This window comes from Aythya fuligula, chromosome 4 (genome assembly GCF_009819795.1).
Source record: "Aythya fuligula isolate bAytFul2 chromosome 4, bAytFul2.pri, whole genome shotgun sequence".
NCBI classification, from domain to species: Eukaryota; Metazoa; Chordata; class Aves; order Anseriformes; family Anatidae; genus Aythya; species Aythya fuligula.
Window position 1 is genome coordinate 20,560,137 of NC_045562.1, and position 22,566 is coordinate 20,582,702.

Below are 22,566 nucleotides of genomic sequence, written 5' to 3' on the forward strand. Positions count from 1 at the left end.
AAGTAAGACACAGCAAAACTTTTACGAATTTTGAAAGAATTTTAGCCAGAAACTTCATCCTGAACTTCTACTTTATCTAACTGGATCTCATACCTTGTAGGAAGCTGCCACAAAAATCCAGATGAGCATGTGAAAAAAAAAAAAAGAAAGGAAAGAAAATGATGAATTTCCAGGAATACCACAAATGAAGCCATGCAGCCTGTTCAGAAGAGAATCTCTCAGCTCAGGAATTAATTTCGTGCTGCCTTCTATTTACAAACCCCAAGGATGTCCACAAAACTGTATGGGTGAAAGTCGTATTTTAAATGTGTTTATAATTATGCTTGAATGAGGAGCTGCTTGTGGAGTCATTCATGCAAGCTATTTCCATTTGTTAAAGCCATTACCCCGATTCTTTGACTACTCCCCCCGCGCCCCCTTGAAAAGAAAAATAACAAAACAAAGAATAATTTAAATGTTTGGATGTGACAAATGCCAGACCCCAAAACACAGATTTAAATGTGCTCGAACAATGCACTTAAAACTCTCATCACCTTACCCCTTCAAATAAACTTCCTGAGCTCATTCAAAACGCAAGCACGTTAAACTTGCAAACCCGGGAAGAAATTTCTAGCCCTCGTAAAAAGATAATGAATCACAACGTTAACTTTTTGCTTTCAAGAAGACTCTCAATTGTTGCTTCAGTGATCTCGCTTTCAGCCTCACCCTGTCCCAATCCTGGCGTGCTCCGCTCCAGAACACACACAGAGATCAGAAAGGGTTTGCTCGAGATTCAGAAAGAAGATAAAAAGTCCTGGTGATGAGAAGTGTTCAGTATCAGGCTTGAAAGGATGGGAGGGAGGCCGGGGAGGGGCTGACTGGGGGGAGCAAAAGAGCACACATATAGTGAGAAAGGGGGAGCTCTTCCAGAGAGGTGGAATGGGGGAGAGCTCTAATGAGTTAAAAAGGGGAAAAAAGAGGCAAACCATCAGTTTTCAAATTGCAGCCTCAGCAGACACTGTCTTGCAGAAGACTGCTTGAACCATTTGTTCCTGCAATGCCTGCTCTCCTTTCTCCACAGCTTCACCCAGGTCTGTCCAGCAGCAGGGCAGACCTCGCCCTGCAGGCGGAGCGACACCCAAAAGGACACCCTAGACTTCTTCTGAGCCCCAAGGACGAGGAGCAAAAGCAATGTGATCTCCCAAGATGTTCTCAAGTGATGTAAATGACCAGTAACGAAGGACTGACCCTCCCCACTGAGCAGGCTGCACATCCAGGACAAATTTTCCGAGCAGCCAGGTGAAGGCAGACCTGGCTCACAGGCTCAGGGGGAGGCAGCCCTGGGAGCAGGGTGGCACCCACAGCCTTCAGATGGCACCCAGCACTTCCACCAGGAGACAAACTGGTGCCACCACGAGGGATCGCTACCCAGGTGGTTGCGCAACCCAGCAGTTCCCTCATCTCATCCCCACGACCTGCTACCCAAGAAGGATTCCCAAGAACTCACTTTCTCGTTAGTCTCTCTCTCTCTCTCCATTCTCAGGATGTAATTAAGGTTCAAAGTGAAGAAAGAAGGGGAACCAGCTCCGTGTTAGCGATTAGCTCAACATCCTGTTAATATCCAGTCGTAATCTCTCCCAGTCTAGGCATGCATCACCTGAGAAGGCTTCATGGAGAAGAAGTTCAAGGCATTTTACGAGACCCTGAACAGATTAATTTTCCAGTGGTTGCCTCAATGGGTTACCAATCTCTTCCATTTCTTGGTGTACATTCGGTTACACAAGCAACGAATAACACCTCCTATAAATGCAGACAGCTATTACACTTTACCTCCCCGAACCCTATCCTTCCCATACCAAGGCCTGCATCCCCCACATATGAGGACTATGATCTCAATGAGAAATGAGAAGCCCCGTTCTCCCATGAACTAGGACATCCTTCATTTTGCACAGTTAAAGCACAATACAGCTGAGAGTGACCTCAAAAGCCTTATTCCGTCGCTGTTTTTTTTTTAACTTCAGTTGTTTGGCTTGCTAACAAATCAAGCTAGTTTCACAGTCCATGGGTGTGAGTGCTCAAAAAAGAAGCAGGAGATCAGAAGTTATAGTCACAGCTTTTAGCAAGATCTCAAAGTTCCCCCAAACCCCACAAACAAGCATCACTTACGTACTAATCACCTACCACAGCGATCCTTACCAAACGTGCCCCACAACAGCAACCGCATGCCACCTCCCGGGCCGCACTGCTCAGCCAAGTCAAGCTGGCGTGCGAGAATATGGTACCCTACATTCCCATTTTTTACCTTTTCCCAGCCTAAGTGATGACAGGCAGCAGGCCTGAAACCCAGCACCGTCTGGAGAGCCCCCCAGGCGAACACTGCCGAGTCTCCTCGCCCCGCAGGCGTCGCGGAGGGCTTCACCAGCCTCTCTGGTGGGACAGTGCTGGCTGCCCTGGGAGGCCACGGGATATGGAAGCAGGCAGGCAGTTTTGCCTTTAGCCTTCCCAACGTCTTGAGAAAACAGAGAGATTAACATAAAACCACTAGAGTGAAGCGACCTAAAAGCTAAAAAATATACTGCACACTTGCTGCTGACATAGGGCTACTCGCTTCAGAGCGGAGGGGCCAGGTCTGTCTTACTGACACCTTACTCACCTTGCACACACCCTCTCAGCACACACAGGTCCCCACTGCTGGACGGTGGGTAAATGACAGAAGGTTGGGAATCATTCCCACCTCTTTTTTCTTGTTACTATTTTTAAAACAAAAATCTATCCGCTTTATGCATCATTTCTGGAGGTTGTTTTTAACTCAGCTGTTCTGCACACAGAGACAAGGACGGGGAAGGTAATGGCTTTGCTGCAAAGAAGGGCACAGAAGCTCCCAGAAGTGATTTATTCCACACTCCCTCAATTCCAAAGTGAGGCCTCTTGTAAACTATAGCGAGTAATGCGACTTCTTTGCTGCACTATTCTTTCACTGACAGAATTTACTGACAGTATAAAACGCAGAAGAATGCACATATTTTTCATCCCCTTTCTCTTACAGGACTCTCTGAGTAGATTGTTTAGATCCTAAGTCTTCAAGGCACGTACTATCCTTTATTTTCTGTGCCCAGCACAATGGGTAGCCCTTAGCCACAACTGCAACGCAAATAAAAAATGGTAAGAATAAATCAGGATCTTCTCTTCAGCTGCACACCACATGCATGGAGCTTGGTGAAGTGTCCCTGCTTGCAGAGTTAGGATCTGAACTTCCAGTCATGGCAGGTCACTGCCAGTACAAGGCGAGAGAGCTGGGCTGGGTTGGACTGGGACACAAAGGAAGGCCAAGTCCAGGACTTACCCAGCAGAGGTCAGGCTAAACCCAAATTTTGCCACCATGAAATTGTCTTCAGTCTTTCTTTCCGCACCATTTCCCCTCCCAATCATCCAACAAGTATTTTTACAACGTGATGGATACCTACATGGTACTGTGAAAAGTTTACTTAAAACAATAAGGCTCCAGTCAGTTGGCCAAAATACTCCCCCAAAAGACTGAGACAAAACAAAATATCTGACTCAGTATTTAAATATCTCAATGCTACCCTTGGGCAAAACTGTTGATGTATTAATTTACTGAAATAATAATAAAATTTCATTGTAGCTGTATCAATAAAACATTATACTCGATCTCCAAGAACATATCAACTGCATTTTGCTCAGAGAAATGAAGCATAGTAAAAACTTGTAAAAATATATATTTATGAGTATTCATAATGAAAATATTCACAGGGAAATCATGAAGGTTCTCAATGTTTGTCAACTATCCATAGAACCAAGGCAATGGCATCACAAATATGATTTATCCCACAGTCCAAAGAGCAGAAGACAGACAGAAAATACTTAAGACGGAAAATACAAGACATAGAGACAGAATAAAGCAAGCCTGCATAGCGTGCTCATATGCATGACAAAGAACCTATATAGGCCCCCACAGCTTTCACTTGAAATTGTAAAAACAGTACAAAAATCTAACAAAGCATGTGTAGTGCTCAGTACCACGGTATGCAAAGGTGAAATAAACTACAGAACATAATACGATATACTACATAATACATATACAATATACTACAGAACAAAATACAGAACAATAAAAAGCACAGAAAGGATTAAAAACAAAAACAAACAACAAACAAAACCACAACAACCTGCTGAATCACAACCAGAAACACGTGCATGTCTGTGTGTTTGTGATATATACGCATGAAGTGCATTACCAGCTCAATAAGCTTTTCTCGTACAGGCAGCATAAATGTTGGGGGTGTGAGGGCCTGAGTAGGTGACAGAGACTTCAGCACAGGTAAGATGTTTGGTTACGATGCTTTCTTTTTCCAATGGTCTGCCTACCTGGGGCTTGTGCACTGTCCTCTGAAGGCATCCCTACATTGCCTTCCCTGTCTCTGCAGAAAGGACCATTTCCCTCGGGCAGGTGGCAGCTGCCACTCTGCTCCTCTTACTCCACATTAAGGGAAACATCCAGTCTAAACGTTCCCAGTGACTATATTCGGAGCACAACTAGATCTGTTTTGCAACCTACCTGTACTGATATTTACACTTTCACTGAAGGCTGCTTTCAAGTGTTGGCTCTGCACATAGTCAAAAAGAAAACTGCCTGCTTCCTGGGAAAATGTACATCATAATACAGAGTTCCAAAATCAGTGATGCAGCACCATATGGATAAAATTATTCACACCCTTATAGGACATTCACAAACTATTCAGCTCTGAATAAGGGAGAAAAACATGTAAAAGATGCTGCAGGGATGCCAGAAAGAGTTACTTTCTAAAAGACACCTCCCCTGAACACGGCTTCTTGAACATGCAAGTCCTGCCAGGACAGAAATAACAACATGTGAAATTCTAAAGAAATAAAGTATTACATTTATTAGTCCAGCAACAGTTTGAATTGAGGACGGAATGAAATTCAAAATGAGCTGTGACACGGGTAGCAAACTTTGCTGTTTCCCTTTAAATACCTTTTCTGCCAAGCAATTACCAATTGCAGTGATTGAAAAAGCTGGGGGCAGTCTCCTGCATGACCTGAAAACCATCTACTGAAACTTGGGATGCAGTCAAAAGGGAGACATAATTCAAGACACGAAAACAAGACAGACACCACCGCTGCTCCTCCAGACACAGCCCATTCATCTGGACATCCAGCAGACAATTTTGCTTCTGTCTGCAATGCCAGCCACCCTTGTTCCATCTCCCGATAGTGATTAATCACTCTTCAGCAGAGCAATTCATCCAAACCTTGGAAACAGAAAGACACTGTGGGAATCTTACGCTTCTGAGTGCTTTCCTCTACTGGTGAAAATGAAAAGTCACGAGGAATCTGAAGATAGTTATTTCTGATTGTAGAGACTAAAAAGAAAAAGCATCTTCATATTAGCCACTTAGCTGCCGTTGAACACTTATCACATGGTGTATATAGTTCAGTGAAAGTTTCTTTGATGGAAGTGAAACATCCTTCAAAACCAAACATGAAACACACACACTGTACAAGCGGCACTGCATTCTGTGGTGATGTGTGCTGATATTCCAGCTCCGCCTTGGCTGTGCTTTGCCAGCCGCAGAGCTGCCTTCTTACCTCCTGCTTTTCCATTCTGGAACCCACGGCACTGCTGCTCCCACCACTTCATCTTCCTCCATGCACTTTGTGACAGTTCTCCTTAAAAACTAGCCACAAAGTAAGCTTGATTTATACGGCCAAATTACCTCACTTATATGAAAGCAGCCACCAAGCTTGCCTCAGTAAATTAAATTTACAATAATAATAAAGCAATGAGAACCATTCTCTTGGGCACATCTGAAATCCAGTGCTAGCTGTGATATACAGCCTGGCTCACTCTGGTACAGCTCCATCCCAGGAGGCAAACTGCACAAGATTTGTGAGCAGGTTTGTTTTTTTTTTTTCTTCCTTCTGTTTATTCTTGCTCATGTCACTGCATAGTCAGAGTTTTTCCATCCACTGGATGCAAGCGTAGACAAAAAATGAGTAAGGTAATAGACAAGTGTTGTGTAATTAAGAAAACTAATATTTTTGCCATTAAAGCAAAAATGGTATAAAGCATGCCGAGATGAATTGAACGGGCTTGTAGGTAGGGTCATTAATGACACAAATCGGTGGGCCTTAAATTAGGGGTACGGTTTATTTTAGCATGGGTTTCACAAGCTTTTGCCAAAGGCTCTTTTGTGTTTTGAATGTACTATGCTCCAACTAAATTTCCAGAATTACCTTTGGTTTGGTTTAAATAGCATTGTTTGTGCACAAATACTCCAATCCACTTGAGAGGACCGTCTTGCATCCACGTGAGGTGGAAGTTGGAGTACCATCTCCAGAGATCCCTTCCACCCTAAGTTTTCCTATGGTCTTAACGCTCCAGTACGTAGATGTTCAATCAGCTGCCAAATTGCACAAACTACTGTGCAACACTGAAGGCAGGGTCTAGAATCCAATACTGACAACGCGTGTCCCTTCTCAAGCTAAACTTCTAATGCAAATCATGCAGCAGTCAACACGATCAATACCAGGTCTCAGGGTTGCAAACTCAGACATACCTGGATCCTGTGACTCGCACCATCCCCTCGGGTGTGCTAGCGACAGCAGCACGATTAAGCAAATGTGCAGAATCTAGGCCTCAACGCTATCACTTGTGTCTATCTTTTGAACAGAATATTTATTAGGAAAACTTCACAGTCAAATCTAAGTAGAGTAGAGTCCCTGTTACCGTTGCTAATGCATCTTTAGATTTTGCTGATGATGCTATGGGTTTTGTGCAAGTTTGGGATTTTTTTATTTGTTTTGTTGGCAGGACCAAGGAAGTCCAGGGCTGAGACTGGTGGAGAGACAGCGTTCCCAAGGACTGTACAATAGAGCAGTGTTTCCTAAAGTAGGTTATGTGAAGGACAAGCAGAAAGGCACAAGAGGGAGGGGTGACTGTGGAGAGTATAGATGATGTCATCCTTAGGATGAGCACATCTTCAAAAATATACGGCAAGAAATTATTTTCTGAGTGGGAACTCTGCTTCCTAAAGCTAGGACAATCCAGATCGATCCCGGCGCCCCTTTGTTTAACAGAATCCCGTTAACAAACTAGTGCTGGAAACGTGGACAACCTGGTTATAACGGGCCACGTGCTTAGCCTTTGTCTTAAGCCTATGCCCAGATGACCCATTTTGCGCATTTCAACCAAGAATAAAGTGACCTCATTCTCAAAAGTGCTGAGCACCAGCTGTTCCCATTGTGCTCACAAGCCCCACTATAGGTTCCTGTTTTGAAATTCTTGTCCTCAAAAGAATTTCGAGGCAACGGAGTGATTATATGTTCTTCTACTTGCCATATGCCTATTTATTTTAGTTCAGATATAAAAGTCTGAATCAGCTACTTTAAAATCCTGAAGACCCAAATTAGAACAAGTACTCTTGCCACTGGAACAGAAGTGCACATAAGTGAGCCGCGTGATCCTTAAAGAATGTTTTTTTTTGCACAGAATGATGACTAGATTGAAGGTCACAGTATTTCGACCTTAATGCTTGGTTTCTTTTTTCTCTTCCTTCTTTTTAGTGAATGGGTTAAGAATGGGGGAAAGCTATCATCCCAGATCATTTAACACTTGACTTGCTATCACTGGGATGAAGTTTCCTGGCTACCTACTATACAAAGCTAGGTAAACAAATTCAAGATTATTTTAATACAGTTGCTAGCTAACAATTTTACACAACAAACCTGTATTTGCCTCTAAATAGTTTTTAAACTGTTACTTCAATGTATCACTGTCACCTTGGAAGCTGATATATCACATTGCTTGTGCAAAAAACACACGATTACATTATCTCCCCACCCAGCACTAAGGCTACAGATTAGTGAAAACAACCAAAACAAGCTACCCACCGATAACAAAACATGCCATGCCAACAGCTCAAATGTCACAGGAACCCTAAAATTGCAGGCAAAGCACACAACGAGAGGTAAGAGCTTTATTTTAATAACTCACAACACAGCCATTCACTGTGAGGACACCGACGGTCCTGAGATGCCTGAGGAAGTTTGAGGTAACACCTCAAGGTATCAATGAAGAAAATAAATAAAAATCCAGTCTCTCTTAGTGACACCACCTTCTAAACACGGCTTATTTTCTTAATGTGAGGAACGTTTATCAGTGACATTTTGAGGGTAGAAAAAAAAACAACATAAAACCTGCAGAAGCACAACTTACAAATCCCCTGATACTACAATACACTTGGCTTAGGGTCCTTGAAATACTTGTCCACTCTCCCTTAAAGGCTGTTGCTCCAAGTACCTGAACTCAGCTTCTTCCAGGCAGACACATTCCTCTTCATACAACTGATGCTAAGCTGTTTCTCTCAAGAACCAGATGTACAATCGGAATTTCTGAATACCATATTGCTCCTGAAGTCCGCTTGACCAATGCCTGAAGAGGTAAGGCTGGATGGGTAGTAAAAATCACAACATGGAAGCTGTGAAAGTACTACTAGACATGGAAGGAGGTGTTAAGCAATGCACCAGCACAAGCACATCAGTACCACCAAGTTGCTGGGTTTCTTGCCCCATCGGTCATGAAGAAGTACCTGCTTTTTTGGCTTCACTAGTCTCAGCAAAGAGTAAAATCAGGAATTGTGGTATCTATCTTTCTATTTATTTCCAATTGCAATATGGGAAGTGAAATGGAAGAGTGGAAGAGAGCAAGAGGGAACAAAGAAGAAAACTTAATCTCTGATTAAATCAAGATGACAAAAACAGGAATGCTGGATTTGAAATTAATAAAAAAAAAAACAACCCTCACACTTAAAAGCATGTGCATTTACAGTTAAGACCTTAAAAACACCTTTACTTGTTCCTTACAGCTGTTGTTTTGAGAACCATCAGAAAGTGCATCCCGCCTTTGGCCTCCAAAGTTAGACTGTGTTATTTCTGAGGTTTACTTTGCTGGGAGTCATGGAGCATTTGCTAATTCCAGATGAAGAGCTGGCTGGTTTATCCTAAGAAAAGCTATATATCCACTATTAATTGGTTCCCTAATGTCATTCATTCCTCCACGTAAACTATAGCTGCAATCACAATAGAGACTATAACTATAGAGACTATATATATATATATATATATAATATTATATAATATATATATAATATATATATATATTATATATATATATATAATAGAGACTATAACTATAACTATGTTTTCTAGATCTCTAAGAAGAAGCCATGCCTTGTTAGATCCTCACTGTAGCTCCGAGCTGGTTTCAGGCAGCTTTGACAGTATACAGCACAGCAGGAGCCAAGACACATCCAGCAAATTAACTCACGCTGCTTTCACAGGAGCTCGGTCAGACAGGCTTGGTGGCAGGCCATCGGCTCCTCACACGAGGGGTCTCCCAAGTCCTGCCACCTTGCCCCTGGCCACAGCCCCCTCTGGGGCTGGGAAAGGAGTGACAAGAGGGAACATAGGATTTACCCTCATATGATACTTATATGACTTTATTAGCTATATCCACATTTGCATTTATATTATTATGGACCTCCAAGAATGGCTACATTGAGATACACATCAGCTGGCAAATGTTGTGCCAATTTTCAGGACGCGCAAGAAAGAAGACCCTGGCAATCACAGGCCTGTCAGTCTCACGTCAGTGCCTGGTAAAATTATGGAGAAGATGATCCTTGAAGTTACTGAGGCACACCTGGGGGACAACACAGTCATTGGTCCCAGCCAACATGGGTTCATGAGGGGTAGGTCCTGCCTAACAAATCTGATTTCCTTTTGTGATCACCCATCTAGTCGATCAAGGGAAACCAGCTGATGTGATCTTTTTGGACTTCAGCAAGGCTTTTGACACAGTTTCCCATAGGATCCTACTGGACAAAATGTCCGGCATACAGCTTAACAAAAACATCATATGATGGGTGAGCAATTGGCTGACGGGCAGGGCTCAAAGGGTTGTGGTAAATGGGGCCACATCAGGCTGGTGGATGGTCACTAGTGGGGTCCCTCAAGGCTCCATTTTAGGGCCAGTCCTCTTCAATGTCTTTATACATGATTTGGATGTAGGACTAGAAGGTGTTCTGAGCAAATTTGCTGACAACATCAAACTTGGAGGAGTTGTGGACACGGCTGAGGGTGTAAAGGCCTTGCAGAGAGACCTGGACAGATTGGAGAGCTGGGCGATCACCAACCACATGAAGTTTAACAAAGGCAAGTGCCAGGTCCTGCACCTGGGACGGGGCAACCCTGGCTATACGTACAGACTGGGCAACAAGACACTGGAAAGCAGCCCCACAGAGAGGGATCTGGGGGTTGTGGCTGACAGCAAGCTGAATATGAGCCAGCAGTGGAGGCAACCAGGAGGGCCAACCGTACCCTGGGGTGCATCAAGCACGGCATCGCTAGTCGGTCAAGGGAAGAGATTGTCCTGCTCCGTGCTGGTGCGGCCTCACCTTGAGTACTGTGTGCAGTTCTGGGCACCACAGCACAAGAAGGACATTAAACTGCTGGAGAGTGTCCAGAGGAGGGCGACGAAGATGGTGAAGGGCCTAGAGGGGAAGATGTGTGAGGAGCGGCTGAGGGCACTGGGCCTGCTCAGCCTGGAGAAGAGGAGGCTGAGGGGAGACCTCATCACAGTCTACAACTACCTTGTGAGGAGGAGTGGGGAGGCAGGTGACCTGTTCTCTGTAAACACCAGTGACAGGACCCGCAGGAATGGTGTTAAGCTGAGGCAGGGGAGGTTTAGGCTGGACATCAGGAAGAGGTTCTTCACCGAGAGGGTGGCTGCACACTGGAACAGGCTCCCCAGGGAAGTGGTCACTGCACCGAGCCTGTCTGAATTTAAGAAGCGATTGGACTGTGCACTGAGTCACATAGTCTGAACTTTTGGGCAGACCTCTGCGGTGCCAGGAGTTGGACTTGATGATCCTTATGGGTCCCTTCCAGCTCGGGATATTCTCTGCCTCTATGACTCTACATGCTAGAAAGAAGGTATAAATGCAGCTATGAACATCACCTCCTTGCAATTAAAGTCATTAGACTTTGGCTTTTTCCTTGTGACTACATTATTTTTATGTCTTCAGAGATAAAAGTAGTCAGGCCAAAAAAATTACCCCAAACGCTCATGCATCAAACCCAGCTGCTTAGCATATTTCATTACCACACTGACTTCAAAAATACTGAGCAATTTAAACCTGCAAGCCACTTGGCTTTAGCGAGAGATAAGTGCCTGAGATAAGAGAGGTGTAATTGTTCAATGTAATTCTGCAGCGTGTTTTATATAAACATTTGCTAACACTGCACTTCGTGTATTTTGTTTCAGAGTTGTGAAATTCTGATGAATATTCCGGCATTTTTTGTGGTACATTCCATTAATTTTTCCAAGTCCAGGGTTCCACTTGATGCTGAATTAAATAAATCACCCTTCCCTCAAAGCACCAGTGGGGCAGTTATGCTTTGCAGCAGAGACAACAGCCTACAGGCTTCTGGGAGTCACCCAGCTTACGCCTTCTCACTGCCGAGAAGACGGGGGAAATCTTCAACAATTTGTTCCTGAAGAGCTCTGAAATTGGGATTAACAAGATAAACCTTTTGCTCGTAACAAAATGATCTGGGTGTAGCCTAACACGGTATTTTTTCCATAATCTAACTATTAAGTAAATTAAATGCTCTGAAGTTAGGGCCCTTGTATGTTTCTTGGATACTTTTTTTGGGGGGGGACGGGACGGGACGGGACGGGACGGGACTGGTTTCACGGTGTTGTCTCTCAGCCCCATGCTATCAGCTCTTCCACCCCTGTCTCTTCAATCTCTTGGACGATACCATGCAAAGGTCTTCCGTCCCCACAACTCTCAGTGACCCATCACAAGATCTCCCGAGGAAATGACTGAAGCCAAAGCTCAGCCAAGCAAGGAGACATCAGAGCACCCACAAGGGAGGGAAGCTTTATGAAAGAAAGCCACAGGAAGCAGGGCTTCAGAAGCTCCACGGCTCACAAAAACTTCCTGGTTTTCTTGACCTCAATAGCAACTTGCGAGTAACTGCTGGGGGTAGCCCTGCAGCCTCCACTCGGAGAGGTCTCCCTTTGAACACCAGAGTTTACCGCCTGCTTCCAGACCTGGAATTACTCTCGCTTCTCCTAAGTGTCAGGCTCTGGTCCAACTCCCTGCCCTCCAAACCATTGGTAAAATCAAAGGGAGAGACTGCCACAAGGAGATGGTGGCTCAGCATAAGAGAGAATGGTAAATTCTGATGTCACACCATAGCATGATCTAGCAAGGCGTGACATCTTGCCACAAAATCTGTCTTCTTACCCCAGGTTCAGAACTGTTTGCACGACTCAGCAAGAGCCACGTGATGCTCCAGTTCTCCTTCCCCTTCCCTAACCTACATAACTTTGACAGAAGTACCCCGGAGTCTTCGTCTTCACCTCCACCTGAGCACCAAGAGCTCTGGTCCCCTAGCGAGAAGATTACCAGTCTCCAGCTGCATGCAGGACCAGGCAAAGCCCACCGCTTTCACACCACCACCACTAACGAACAAATGATTACACAGTGCTGATCCCTGGCCCGCCCTGACCCTTTGCGGGTCACCTGGTGAAGTTCAATTTGTTGCCTGCCTTTCTGTCTGAAGAAACTATTCTCCTGTTGGCCAGAAACGGGCTGAAGGTCCTTCCTTTTGCTCTTATGTTAAAATAAACTAGTAACAACTCAGTTAACATCCGCAGAATTGCACTCATAGGTAACAAAGAATCAGGCCCCATGACCTATCAGGTCATTTTCAGTGATCCTATAATTAGGAAAGCCAAATTAAAGATTTAACATTTGACCTTTGCTGTTGCTTCTAGGTTAGCTAACACAGATTAAAAGTACATAATTTTTTCAAGAGTTCATAAAACACAGGTTTTACTTCCCGTAAGGAACATTTGACATGTTGTTGTTATTGTGCACTAGCATTTAAAATGCTAAACTTTTTAATATGTAATACTAATTTCAGACTCTAAATCATCTGCATGGGAGTTACTCGGTGTATTCTGCCTAAGAACACACTTGAAAGAGATTAGATCACAGGCTGGAGCGAACAAAAAACAATCTCACGAGAACCTGAGTGGTACAGTGGTGGTTAGCAACACTCCTGCAAAGCAAACAAGAAGTGACAGATTCTAAGATTGCTGAGACCGAATTCTTATTTTTTTTAAAACTATTTCCTTAAATTTCATCACATTTCTGTCACTTTTACTGTTTTGCATCCTACATATTTTCTACCATTTGCATTGTTTTTCCAGTGTTTGTATTTTGGTCTTGCTAGGAAAAACACCTACAACATCAATTATAATTACTAACAGCACGCACATCTAAATTAAACACCTGCAGATATGTACAAAGCATAAACAAAATGCACTCAGGCTGGTATAAAATTTTGCCTCTCCATATAGAATACATGAAATGGACATGCTCTGGTGCTACATTAGCAAGTGGAACATAAAAACTTCAGCAGGAGGGTGAAGATTAAAGACAGCAATCTTTAAAAGCATGTAAATATAAGGTAAAATGATATATAACATACATAAATATATTATTTATGCTATGTGCATTAGTATATGTACATATGTATAAATGTACACACAAACATACAACCTTTACCTGTTTCATGAAGTGAGATTAAAGAGCTCCTTCTGCTTTCCACCATTTGCCCTTTTGCTATGCAGTGAAGTTCTCCTGCAGAGTGTCTGAGTTTGGGGCTTACACTTAGCTTTTCCTGGTGTGTGAGACCAAGAAGCAAGCAGCTAGCACCCATTTGCCATGTGAGCTCCTGGAATACGTGGGGGAAATGGAAAGAGCACTGCAGTTTTCTGAGCAGCAAGAACACGAGAAGAAATTACCTGAATGGTAACAACAGAAGGGAGCAGATGCGTCTGAAGGTGGACGTGGCCCACCAGCGCCACCACCAAACACATTTGCTCCAACAAGGATCCCACAGGATCCACTTCTGCAGTACTTCCTCAGGACCACTCTGTCTTGAACCAGCCGTTCTGTCTGATTAATAAGTGGAAGACTTGAAGCTGGTAGTGTCTTGGCACCAGACCCTGCTCGCAATGTGAATCAAGAGCTGACATTTTGGGAATGTCAAGAGTTGATACAACAAGAAGCTTCTGCTTAATGCAAGCCTTTCATCTAGGCATGTGTCACCTTCGAGATGAAACAGCCCATGATGCTCAGGATTCGGAGGGGAAGGGAAGGGAGGGACTAAGGGAATAAAACAAACTGTAAGCAGGAATAAGTGGAATCGTAGAAATAATTGAGCAACTGCTCCTTCATGACCTCACAACCTATCTTACTTAAATAGAGAATGTGTGATGACATGCATACTATTAATACCCCGGTTAGAGGAATCTGGAATTTGTGTGTGTTGTATCTGGAGAGAGAGGATTGATGTTGCCTCTTGACCTAGCGGCTGATACGTTGCTATTCCACCACCAAAAATACCAGGAGCCTCAAGAACTTCTTCACAAGCACATTTATTCTTCGTTTGTGAGAAATACTGTGAAGCAGGGCAGGACGAGACCTAAACAAGTATGGCACTGATAATGCACACAACTCAGGGCTGCCAAAGGGCAGCTCCTCATATAGCAGGCGAGCCGTTGTCACTGCCCTCACACTTCCACTGGTACTGCAGAGTGTACCTGCAAGAGAAACTTGCTGAGGATTACTAAACTGCATGGCCTGAAAAAACTGGAGGCAGGGAAAGTACCACACTGCTCTCTTCTTCCTCTTCCCAGGGCACCTGTTTGTGGTCACAACTGGACACAGCACAGTGGGCAAGACAGACCTTGGCCTTATCTCATACAGCTACTTCTGGTTCTCACCTTAAAAAAATCAGAAATTCTTTGGTATATCATCACAGAGTCCCCAGTTTTCACACCATTTTTCCTATCTAATCCCTTGAACTAGCCAGCCTTTTTGTCCTAGCCACACTCCTTCCAGCTCTTGCACTTTTTTTTCATACACCACCTTTGCACGGCAACATATACCAGAGTGGGTTTGGATTTTTTTTCCTTTGTTCTTGCTGGTCCTCATGACAAAACAGCCTTTCTAACATTAAGCACAACAATCACATAACACATTCAGTTAGGAATATGATACCTGGGTCAAATGCTCCACTACGGAATGTTGGGTTTGAAGCTAACTTGCTACTGAGATAAATGACAGTTCCCAAAGGTTGCTGCACTGCCAGACAGTTTTGCCTCAATTAGTGTTTACAGACCTTGGTTAGACACCAAACCACCAGTAAAATCAGTCAACATAGTTTTCTATGCTTTTCTTTTTGAAATACACTGTCCTATCCAAGTGCCCCATTAGCTAGCGACTGAATGACAATGATACAGGAAGGTAAAGCTTTTTCCTCAACTTTTTAAACTTAGCTTTTCATTATTTAACTCTAAAGGCACACTACAGTGAAACACTTCATCTTAGTTGTGTACATTTCTTGATGTAAAAAAGTGAAAACTGTTGGGAGAAAAGGGGATATCATGAAAAGCTGAGTGCACTGCATTGTTGCATGCATATTACTCCATTTGGAAGAATCAGCAGTGGGATGGAAGCTGAATGAGGTTATCTTCTGGTAGGCAGAAAAAAGTTACATCAAGCATTATCCTTTGAAATGAGCTCAGAGACACTCAAGTGCAATGGTCCTGATTTAAATCCAGTGAGCTAAATGACTTCCATTGAAATCTAAAGGTGAGCTGGGGGAGCCTACTTCTCGTGGCCAGAACGCCAGGATACACGCCTGCTCCAGCAGAACAGCAATGCTGACCTTGATTCCTCTTTTTGTTCGCTGCCATCACACCCGCCCTTGCTTCTGGTTAGCCTGTCCCAGTTTCTCTGGCTTTCCAATCTATGACCCTTATTCAAAGGCAGACTTCAATTAAAAGGGAGCATTACTCAGCAGTTGGAGCTATTCGCTCCTCAGCCTTTATAATTCCCCAGTGTAGGCAAAGAATACATGCAAGAGAGACAGGTACATACGTTGGCTGTGGAGGAACAGCAGCGCTGCTGGCAGGTAAGATTTCCTACCTGAACAGTTGGACAAAAATGTGTGTACTTTTCCATTACGGACAGAATGGGACCCTTGGGGACTCAAGTGTGTATTCTGGTGTATAATGAGTAGCACATCCACACAGAGACCACTTTTGCAACACTACTAGTCAGCAACATAAAAAATGTAATAAATAGGGCAACACTTCAGACCATGTATCTGCACACACAAAGTTCCTGCACACATCTCCAAAACAAACAGCTACCTATCTAGCTAGCGCACTCGCTTGTGAAAAGTGGCAGTTAAGAACTTGCTTTCTAAAATGAGGTCTCCAAAAGACACCTTAATTTTATACTCGTAGTTCCTTGAGAATATTTCTGCAATTAAATGCAGAAACTAATGGATAATGCTGTTAATAATATGTTTCAACTTTCAGTTAGCCGGCCAGGCAGTTGGGCTTCGTGATCTTTGGAGGTTCCTCTCCTCGTCTCGCGTCGTCGGACGCCATTTTGTAGGCCCCTTCTGACTCAACTCTCCTCTCCTCTCCTCTTTTTGCCTCTTTATTCTGTGAAAACATTCCAACCAGGTCAACACTAATGCAGAGACCCCATGCAAATACGGTTTCAAGCTTTCACTCCCGAAATTGCGAGTGCCCCACGAGCGGACAACCAGCAGGAAGGCCTGGCTGCGTGACAGCCGCGAGCCCTGCTGCTCCCACCCACCGCCCAGCTCCCCCTTAGTCAGCCAGCCCTGAAGTTAACCCACGAGGCTGAAGGCCCCCGTAACACCAGGGCCTTGGGTGAACCCTCCACGTCTCCCAGCAGAGATGCTCTGCAGCCATGCCCGATTTGCACCTGGGGGTTGCAGCTGTTTCAAACTTAGCGTTAAAACCAATAAACCTTTTCCTCTGAAGTTTTTGTTCCCTCTACCCACCCAGACGGCCATGCAGGATTTACACCTAAAAGCACAAAGATCTTAAGAAAACCTTGTAAAAATATTTCCGTTTCACCCTGCTTAAAAAAATATTTAGATTAAGGCTTATGTGTAGTAAAACAAGGTCACTGTATGATCCAAGAATGTAAATTCTTTGGAGAGCAGAATTAGAATATCCTAGGAAAACGAGGATTGATCCTTTGCTCTAAAACGCTGTGGAAATTTCAGAGGCGAAGTGAAGTACCACAGTGAAATTCAGCACATCATCTTACTTGCCCGTGAGATAAGCAGTTCAATTTATGGCATTTACAGCGTTATCGCATATGGTCAGAAGTTCATCCTCTGAAATTAGGTCATCACAGGTCATCAACAGGAAATTCATAGGAAATTATGAAGGAAATTAAAAGAACACAAACGGGCATGAAAATTAGTTTATACAATCTAGGTTCTCCCAACACTGCTTCCTGTGTTATGATGTACTCAGCTTTCTTACTGAACTTTGCCTTTGCCAGGCCACATTAAGTAAGGATTGCTGAATTGTCTATTATATTCCTTGTGCTTCAAAACGCCGAGGTCAAATTCACCACAAAGGGCCATTCAGTTTTTCCTTTAAATGATGCAACTGGGGCAGAAAACGGTAGCAGAAAGAGGTGCTTTGAGACCACCAAGTACAGGTTTCTAACCTGCATATGGGTGCGCGAGGTACCTCATGGACCTGAACACCAGGCAGAGGACAGAGTCCAGAGTGAGGTACAAGCGATGCTCTTTGCTACCCATCTGCTACCCATCATCCTACTCTTCTGTGTTGTTTTCACATCCTATCAGAACCAATAAAACCATCAAGATTTATTTGTTCAACACTAAAGTTTGATTTTTATAATAATAAATTGTGTCAGCAATAAATTGTTTTAGCTATTCCCTATAGATGTTGCTCTCTAGTGAAGGAAAGGAACCACTCCTATAATTTAAAAATCGTAGGAATTGCATCTTCTACGATGCGTTGAAAAGCAGAGCTACCTTTGGGTTGTGAGGAGTTGGTCGACATGGTAGAAGTGCTAACACAGTACATAACAACCAGCACTCCACATCGCTTACTGCTGGCAGGAGCAAGGTTTCTTTTCCAGCTTGCACAAAGGAGAGATGGAAAATTCCTGTGAATGCCGTTGTGTCCAAAGGCTGATGGAAGGGAGAATTTCATTTGCAGGAGGACTTCTCTGTTCACACTGAATACACCTGTTCTGGATGTTCATTCTTACCCTGTAAGAATCTTCTGTTATCAGTTCCAGGCCTGGGTTGAGACAGTCCCTCTTTTGTGACAGGCAGCCTGGCAGCACAAAGCAAAGGACAGTTCTACTGAACAGATGACCACCTAAGTGCACTGAGCTGCAGAAATGGTTCAAGAGCTGCGGAAAGCAAAGCCAACCAGTGACACAAGTGGGATCACCTCCCTCACCTTCTCATCTCTTAAGGTCTCTTGGAGGAAGGGGCAAGGAGAACTTGCTAGGCTTTCTACAGTGAATTCAAGCCTGCTGAAAAGAAGTTTTCCTTTTTTCGGTTACCTTCTGCAGAGTGCTTTAGGAGCTGCCAGCAGGCCCCAGGGCTCTGTCTAAACTAGACAGCTCTACCCGCGCCACCATACTGCATGCCCAAATACGCTTCCTATAAAGTCGTGTCTTCCTTTCTTCCCATTCCCTGCAGTCTGTTTGTGCAAGAGCAACATCATCCCAGTGCCTATGTATTGTCCAAGAGCATGATACAAAACAGCACTGGTAGAGTACCCATTCAGGTCTCATTTTTTACCAATACTATTCCTTTTCCTTTTTCTGGTGTTGGACAGAATTGCATCAAGTATTTCTTAGATACTTCTTACAAAGGGCATCCATTGTGCACATCTAAGCCCGGATCTACATCCACTCCACCGAAGCATCCAATATCCAGTTTTGATAGTTTAGCGGTAGCTTGATCATTTAAAAATAATGCAATGTATCATTTTAATTTTCAAGAAAAAGAAAAAAAAAAAAGTATTGTATTATTTAGAAATTCTTACACAAGCTCTAAGCTATCTGACAATTTTTCACTGTGACTCTAATACTGCTCGGCCTTTTCCAGCCAGGTAAGAGCATGCTGAGGAGGAGGAGCCAGGAATAAACTGTACCTGAAAATATTTTCCAGCACTGCTTTGTTTCAGTCACAGGCTGGGCATCATGGCCTAGCGTTTAGATGACAGGAAGCTGACTCAGCTTCAGTGCTATTCATGGTAACACTCTACAACCTGCTATGGATTATGAAAGTCACCCTAACAAGCCTCCCCAGAACACCGAAAAGGAACCCCAGACTTTGGAGGACTTCTACAGCATGCCTAGAAAAATATCTTCCTTTCATTCTTCTCACCTGATTCTACTTATACTTCCCTTACCCGTATACAGAACCTTACAAAGATGGTAGTTTACCCTTCATTTACTCACTTCTGTGCAAACGAAGGGTTATTGTTGCTCACAATTGCACAGGTCACCGGCCTAAACCAAGGTGATCTGCAAAATCCTCACATTTCAGCCTCCTCCAACAAGTGATGCATTTTGCAAAGATGTGGCTGCAATTCGATTCCAGAACGGCCAGATATCCAACACCCTTCGGGTTTATCAAAACCTCCCAACAAAGGCGAAGTGTAGCTTCTGCACCTGTGACAGCTTGGAAGCTATTCATGATGAATCGGCGCTGTGTTTGTCCCGAGCAGTTGTCTGCTCTTGAAAGAGGAGCCTCCCGTATCATCAGTGAGCTATCGTGATGTCTAGCTCCCATATAATGAGTTACTTCAACCACAGGACTGCAGAAAACACACCTGGAAACGCACTCCGATTCAGAACCGGATGATAACTCTGCACAAAAGCCCTTCGGTGACCCGATCCCCATGCCCCTCAGTGCACCCTGACCTGGCCCAAGGTTCATGTGGCTGAGCAAAGCCGACACAGCCTGTGAAAGGGAGAGGGATCCTGGTAGCTCTGATGGAGCCTGGGGAGGAAAAACAGCCTGAAACTTAGCCCTGCAGGGTGAGTGCTTTGAAACGAGATAGAAACATGAGCAAGTCTAGCTAGGTAAGATAGACACACACACACGGCCTTCTGTTTCTTTCTTGTGTGCATTCCTCTTGGATTTTAATTCTTCTGCCATGACCGAAAAAGCTGCCCTGGATCCCCTTGCTCACAGGTCTCAGCTGGGACTCAGGTACTCCAGTGCAGCTTGCTCAGCTGGGAGGATGCACAGCCCATGCACTGTCCAAAGCTTGGTGTAAAGGGAAGAGTCAGGGATGTGCAGAAACCATCCTGCTACCTGCTGGGAAAGGACCAGGCCCGCAGACAGTGGCACAGCTGACAGGTAACAGCGTTGCAGTTAACACTGCACAAGGAGTGAAAGGCAGGGCTCCCTCTGCAAAGGGTGGTCAGACAAGATGTGTTTCGTACTCTCTCTGGCAAGAAGACATAGGGAGAAAGCAAAACTAGCTGGAAATGGTGCAAAAAATGAGTGGCCAACAAACTTAGACAAAGTTTGTGGTGTGAAGCCAGGAGCCTCCTCTCTCCTCAACAGGACCCGGTGAAAGCTCCTGCTTCTCTTCCCAGGCAAGCGGATGCCCTGGGGGCCGAAATGGACTGGAAGGCAAAGGCAGCCCAGAAGCAGCTTCCCAAGCAATAAAGCAAGCATAAGCCCTGAAGTAACTGAACGGAGCCACCCAGCCGGGTTCCCAGATCAGCACAGGCCGAAGCAAAGGATGCAGGGCAGGAGCTGAGGGGCAGGAGCTCTGCGAGCCACCAGCTCCTGTGGTTTTATGGTTCCAGGACTGGTCTAACACAGCCTCAACTATTCAGAACTCGGGGAGGCAAAGAGATCACATTACTGTTAAGCAGACAAGTTGGAAGGTGTTTCTTAACACCACACGGAGAGAAGAAGGTGATGCAATCCCGATTATTCCATTAAATATTAATTACAATACAGCTACTTTCAAGCTAGAACATATTCCTGTAGATAACTGAACTGAGGGACAGGAGAACTGAGCGAGCTCCAAGGCTCTGTGTAGATCTGTCATTTCTCAATTATGTTAAACTGCCTTCTTCAGATCACGCACGGTTATCTCCAAATATTAATTTTTGTCAGAAGTTGAAGCTAAAGGGCAAAAAAGAGACTCAGGATTCTGCAATTTGCTCTAATCTGACTCTCAAGATCCTTCTTTCTGTTCAAGAAGGCTGAAGAGGCAGCCCTAGACCTTCCATCAAACACCCTTGAAACGCAGGGAGGTACCTCTTCCTCCTAGGAACCCTGATTTGCACACAGATAACATCGTTGGCTAGCTGGTCAGCGTTACCTCCTTTCTCGCCCTTCTCTTCTGCTTCAGCTTGGGTAGCGAAGCTCCGGGAGCTGCACAGCAATGCTGAGACTGAATTCCACCGTTCGACTCCAGAGCGCTGAAACATGTGCAAGGAGATTTTATAGCAAAGAGCAATAAAGGCATTGCAAACTTTTTGGAAGGTGACCTTCAAATAAGCGAGCTCTGGAATTAGCTTTTACCGTCGTGGAGAGCTCTTCAGACACTCCTTCATGCTGCGTGTGCTAGACTGTCACCCCACGCCACCCCCACCCCAAATTGACACAGCACCTCCAACACCAAGATCTTCAACCCAAATAGCTCACCGAAGGCTGCAGAAGAAAAAAAAATAATATATATATATATATATATATTTCTCTGCAGAGCACTACTCAGTTCTGGTAACGTTTTACACCTGGGTCAACCACAGCGAGCAGTTTGTCTCCCCACCGAGAGAAAATCCAGGATTTCCCTTCTTTATTTAGGGGGGGGGGAAAGCAAAAGAAAAAAGGAAGTTCTGACATTTCAAACGCCACACGGTATTATTTCATGGGGCCTTTTGGAGCCCTCATTCCTGAGTTCCAGTGAGTTTTATTCTGCTTGGCAGTTTTATATGATTTCTTTATTTCCCCTTCAATTAAGTAACAATCCATCAAAAACATCAAGTACATCTCCCCCCTTGCAGCAACTTATATGAAATTTATTGGATTCAAACTTTTCAACATCTCTTTTCAACGCAAGGTCAAAGCTCTACATTGTTGTAGTTTTCTTTTTCGGTGTTTTTTTTCCAAGTCAGCCCTCCACTGGGAAATTAATATTCAGCATGAACAATGAACTCCTTGCATGGCCTTTGAACCTCGTGGTTGCTAGGAGGCCTAAAGAAACCCTCGAGTACAGCACATTTAATAGCACGTATCAAGAGATTATTCAGCGGTAAAAATGTGTGATTTTCTAAATTCCCTGCCTTTTTTTTCCCCCTCCTTACTACCACCTCCCTTGATCTGTCAAACGATCTCTAAATTTCTCATGAACTGCATCTGCATCCGCAGTAATTTTCTGCAATTATGGGCAGTTTGTTCCCAAAGTATTGAAAATGTGACTGCTAACCACCCAGCGCTGCTTCTTGTCAAAGAAATACCAAACCGGTCCTTTACTCGGCTTTACTGAAAAGGCTGCTTAATACCGGGTCTGCTGCACCATGCCAGCGGGAGGTCTGCCCTTCC

At 44.3% G+C, this 22,566-nt stretch overlaps 1 protein-coding gene across 2 annotated transcripts in view; it reads right to left on the bottom strand.

Moving 5' to 3' along the window:
* Positions 1 to 22,566, bottom strand: part of STOX2 (storkhead box 2) — a 132,073-nt gene that overhangs the window by 40,739 nt on the left and 68,768 nt on the right. The window lies entirely within an intron of this gene.